The following is a 5,675-nucleotide window of genomic DNA, read 5'->3' as shown; positions in this document are numbered from 1 at the left end:
GAGCCACTGGCTTGTGGTGGAGATGACTCTGACCGGGGAGGGCACTGCGGCCAGCAGAAGGGAGGGGTGCTGGTCCTGCAACATCGCCACCGTCCTTGGGACACTGGAGATGGCCTCTCCCATTGACCCCCAGGCCACCAAACCTGAAGACACATAGAAGTCAGTGAAGTGGAGCCTCCCCTTCCTCACGTCCACCTGCAGCCTGTGTCCTCCTTCAACACACTGCAGGTGTCAGGACTCCGGGAGCAGGCCTGGCCATGGGATGACCATGGCCCACACCTGCACAGGGGGTGAGAGCAGGAAGGCAGCCCCTGCCAGATGTGGGCAGGCCCACTCCTGGCCGGCCCCCAGAGCCATGGCCTGGTCTGACTTGAATCAGCGGCTCTGAGCAGCCACCTGCAGCGCTGCCTCCTGGGGTCAGGGTCGCCCCCGAGCAAGCACGCGCTCTCGGGGGTCTGTCTTCAGGACCCTTTGGCCAGGAACATGCCTGCCCATGCCAACCGCTGGGGATTTGTGAGCCTGTGGAGGGCACTGTGAGGTCGCACACAGGAACTGCCGTGGACAGGTGGGCACATGTCCATCATCTCCCCAGTGCTAAGCAGCTCTGTAGCCCAGGTGCATTCCCCAGTTCCTGTGGTCAGTGCCCTCGCTGTGCTCCCAAGTGCGTCTCCTTGAGCCCCCAGAGCAACCCTGTCCAGTGGTCACCCCATTTTGCAGATGGGGATATTGAAGCTCCACCACTGGGATGGCGCAACTAGGACCCCAGGAGCAGACAGCTGGGCTGAGGCTCACGTCCATCCAGCTGGGTGACTGGGGAAGGAGGGAGGTGGCCCCCTCTTGGAGGCCCAGCATCCAGTCTGCTGCCAAGGACGGTGCTGGCCAGACTCAGAGAGGGGTTACTGAAGAGCTGGGTCAGGGTGGTGGGCCCTTCCCTCCGCCATGAGGCCGCCCCAGGCCCAGGTTGGGGGGTGGGCAGTTCTGGGCCTTTAATAAGATTGCAGGCGTCTCCAGCTGTGCCCACAATAAGATGGGTTTACTCGGCCCCAAACAGAAGCAGAACCTTTAAGGTGACTTCTAAGCTTCTCAAAGGATGCCTCTTTAAGACCCCAACACTCGATTTTCTCCTTAAGATTTGATGATTCCGTGCTTCTGAAAGCCTGCGCTTCTGAGAGTTCACCGCGCTCCACACTGTGCCACCGCCCCCCCCCCCCCCCCCCCCCGCCTCCCGCAGCAGGGACAAAGCTCCACTGATGGGAGCCGCCACAGTAATCGTCCCTTTGAGGAGCCGGGAGTGGTAGTGGTGGGGGTGGGGGTGAGGGCTCTGGAGGCAGGCCTCCCTCCAAAAGGCGCCCGCAGCCAGAGCAGAATGTGCTGAGCTCTGGGGTCTCAGGCTCAGGGCATGGAGAATAAAGCTGCTTTCTCAAACTCATTGGGATCCGCAGGAGAGAAAGGTGTTCGTCAGACAAGGGGCTCAGAGAAGAGCAGAGCAGAGCTGCCGCCACCCCCAGACCGCAGCACCATCCCAGGGCTCGGCCCTCCCCTCCCTCCCCACCTGCAGTGGGCAGCATCCCTGGAGCACAGCGGCCCCTGTGGACAAGCCCTGCTAAGGGGCAGCTGGGGGCCCAAGCCTGGGCGACAGGTACAGAAGAGGAACTGTGATTCTGAGGGACAAGAGCAGGTCTCAGCTGGGGCTGCAGCCCTTCCTGCCCACGATGTCTGCTCAGTCATTGCTTCACCCCAGGCCCATGCCAATCCCAGGGTAGCTGGTCATTCATCCGTTTATCCCAGTCCCAGTGCACCTGCTCATTCACTCGTTCACCCCAGTCCCAGTGCACCTGCTCATTCACTCATTCATCCCAGTCCCAGTGCACCTGCTGATTCATTCATTCATCCTAGTCCAAGTGCACCTGTTCATTCACTCATTCATCCCAGTCCCAGTGCACCTGCTGATTCACTCATTCATCCTAGTCCAAGTGCACCTGCTCATTCATTCCTTCACTCTCACCGCAGGTGTCTGGTTATTCATTCATTTACTCCGGCCATGGGTTTCTGGTCAGACATTTGCTCCTGCCCTCTGGGGTGGAAGGGGGAGGGCAGAAATGGCAGTTATCAGCCCCCCTCAACTTCCTGCCTGTTCAGAGCTGACACCACATGTGCAGAGAACATGCAGACACAGCCTGCAGCCCCAGCCGCAGGAATTGAGTGAGCAGGGCTAAGCTTAGGTCTGGGGTCCACGGAACAGGGAGGAGGGGGCTCCTTCCCTGGGCACCTCCTTCTGCCATGCCTGCAGCAGCTTTTATCCCAAATCAGAGACTGGGCATGCCCCATGCATATCAACCACAGCACGGCTACCCCAGCAGCTCCCAGCTTACCCTGCCCATCCCTGGGGCCCCAGTGCCCACAGCGCCCAGAGACCATCCTCACCACACCCACCTGAGCAGAGGCCAGCGGTAAATATGGGCAGTGGGCATGGACGAGTTCCCGGGAGTTGACAGAGAGCCCCTGCCTTGTCTCAGCCCCACCTCTGGAGACACGAAAGCCCACGCAGATGCCCGGGGCTGTACAGGGCTCTGTTGGCACCATCAGTGAGCCAAGCATATGCTGCACTGTCTCTGCCTTTCAATAAAACCAACATTAAATGTTTCTAACGAAGCGCCAGGCCCCCCTGAGAGCAGTCCGCACTGCTTCACGGACCACGTGGCTGCTTGGCAGAGGCAGCTGCCCATGCATGCCCACTGTTCACAAGTGCCACCTGACACCTGGTCCTCATCAGCACCCCTGCAGACCCTGGGGGACATGCGTACCCGAGAGGCCCCAGCCCTGGCTGGGAGCGAACACCCAGGCCTGAGCTGGCTGTGGCTGTCACCCTGGGCACCCCCAGAAGCCAGCATGTACGCCCTGGCCAGGGTCAGTGAGGGCTCAGTCTGTGACCAAGACGTGGGCCTCAGGAAGGAATCTGCGCCATGAGAGATCAGGGCTCAGTATGCTCCACATCAAAGCTAAGGGTCCCAGACCCTTAGCTAAGAGTCAGGGACAAGCTGAAGCCAGGGCCAAGGTCACTCAGAGGCCAGACTTTAGCTTGTGTGCAGGAGCATATAAACAGGGTCAGGCACAGTCTGTGCCTAGGTCAGAGCGTGGCCTGTGAAGGATTAGGGTTCAGTCAGGGACCAGGATCAGGGCTCAGCCTATACTTTCATCTATTTCCATTCTTCTGTGACCCTGGAACTCACCACAATCTCCCTGACTTGGGAGCCAGTGCCATCTCGTTCTTGAGGCCTGGGGAGCGGGGAGACCCCACACCTACTTTCCGTCACAGCCCCCCTTCCCGCTCACCAGCACCCAGCGTGTAACAGAGGCTGGCAGCTCACCCCTGGAGCTGGAGGAGAGTGTGGGCAGAAAGGTCCTGGTCTCCTTTTCTGCTGCTTCCCTCCCGCTCTAGGCCCAGCTTGGGGGGTCTGCGACCTAGAGTGGGGAGGGCATGTGGGTGATGGGTTTTGCCTTGTTGGACCACTCAACAGGGGTATGTCCCCCTGTCCTGGGCCCTGCTCCTCAGGTCCAGTCTTCCCAGGGGTGTGCCACCTGCTGGCAAGTTTTCAGCCGGGCTGGGGGACAGGCATGTTGGCAGACGGGACAGCGAGGTCGAGGTCCCTCAGTAGCCTCGACCACTTGCTCAAAAAACACTCAAGCTCATGGCCATCGAGTCCAGTCAGACTCATAGTGACCTTAAAGGAGGGAGGACTGTCCCCATGGGTTTCTGAGACTGTCACTCTTTATGGGGATCGAAAGCCTCCTCTTTCTGCCTCGGGGCTGTTGGTGGTTTCGAACTGGCAATCTAACGCAGAACCTCTCCGCCACCAGGTTTCCCTGACTGCCTGCTAAGATGTTTTAAATGAGGACATTTTTAACAGGCCGCAAAGTAGGGGGTAAACTGGACCCGACCTGCCAAAGGCCGACAGATCTCAGTTGTCAGTGTCAAGCGCTGGGCAAACCTGATTTGCGTGTGTAATCTCACAAGGCCTTGGCACCGCCTGTGTGACGTCACCTCTGGGCCTCAGGCTGTGCTGGAGGACCCCCCTCCATGCTGGCACCGGCTCGTGGCACTCGTGGTTAAGAAGCACCCCGTGTGGGGCCTTGCCCATGTTTGGAGTCGGGGCAGTGCCCTCCTGCAGGTTTTGTGGGGTGGCCTTCGAACGGGCTGCGAGGATGGTCCCACCCCTGGGGGGCCACTGTGCCGAATGGGCCAGCGCTCGGGCTCCCTGACGTGTTAGCACTCGCCCATGGGTGGCTGAAAGGAGACTTTCAGCCTGAGGATTCGCTTGCAGTCTCCCGGGTCTTGAGGGGTGGGGGGCATCTGTCAGACTCTGGGGTGACCCCGTTTCTTCCTCCACGCCCCCGGTTCTATTCCGGTAGATTTTTCCCCCCATGTGTGAGTTTGATGTCTCGCCTCCAGCAAGATGCCCTGAGGAACCTGCTTCCCCCTCCCTGCCCCCCTCTCCCTGCCCGCCCCCCACCCCAGCATAGTCTTGCATTTCGCATTTGGGACTTGGCTCCATCTGTTGCTTATTTTTGTGTTTGTGATGAGATAGAGTCTAATTTTATCCCATTGGGTCATTTGTTGTTCTCCGTAAGCTGCAGATGCCAGGCCGAAGGTGTGTGTATGTTTTTGTCGTAGTCGTCAGAGGTTAGACCTGGGGTGGCCGTGGATCCAGAAGTCACGCTTCCCAGACACTCACGGTGCATCTGGTCTCAGGTCGCAAATAGAGAGCGCGCTCTCTCTGAGCCTCAGGGGAAGGTCCTTGTCTCTTTCCAGATCTGCCCTTGACTGTGTGGTGACCTTCCGGCGGTGCGGGCTCTCCACCGCCCCCTAGAGATCCAGGATCTGTACTGAATGTCTCCTTTTCCACCTCCACACTGCCATGACCTCTTAGCTGGATGCACACGCCAACCTGCTTGCCCAAAGGGGAGGGCATCCTGCGGAGTTCTAACCTGCCGCCCTGGGTTGATTCTGACTCCAGCCAGCCCACAGCACAGAGTAGACTCCCCTGGCGCATTTGAGGCTGGCACCCCTGTAGGAAGAAGCCGGGCGATTCAGCGGCCACAGTGCTCAGCTGCTAACGGGAAGGTCAGCAGAGGAAAGGGGGGGTGGGGGTGAGGAACCGGAGGACCTGGGCAGGGTGGCTAATTGGCTCCTTTGCCAGGAGACCAGAACTGGAGGGTGTCAATACTGAACCTTTTGACCAGAGATCCCAAAGGAGAACCTCGTTCTGCAGGGAGGCCACGTGGAGCAGTTGTCAAATCCTCATGGAATCTAGACTGTCTGGAGCCATGGAGATTGGATGGAGCCCCGAAACAACTTTAGTCTGGAACCAAAAAGATCCCATGAAGCCTTCTTAGAGTCAAGCACCTGTCCACAGGTAACCGGTGAAAACATGCATCTCTAAGAGCTACTTCAATGGGATCAAGTCCACAGTGGCAGGCAAGGGATCAGACTGGAAACTTAGTGGGTGGTGAGTTTGCGACAATGGGTGAAGTACAATGAGGGGAAGCAGGGTGGGGACAGAGGCCCACCTCAGGAGGGTCACCCCTGCTCCTGACTGGGCTCGGTGTGCAGTCTCAGCGATGGGGCAGCAGCAGCGGGGTAGATGGCAGTGGGCTTACTTTCAGCGTCTCCACAC

Source organism: Tenrec ecaudatus, chromosome 5, assembly GCF_050624435.1.
Source record: "Tenrec ecaudatus isolate mTenEca1 chromosome 5, mTenEca1.hap1, whole genome shotgun sequence".
Classification (NCBI taxonomy): domain Eukaryota; kingdom Metazoa; phylum Chordata; class Mammalia; order Afrosoricida; family Tenrecidae; genus Tenrec; species Tenrec ecaudatus.
Note: the sequence above shows the minus strand (reverse complement) of the source record.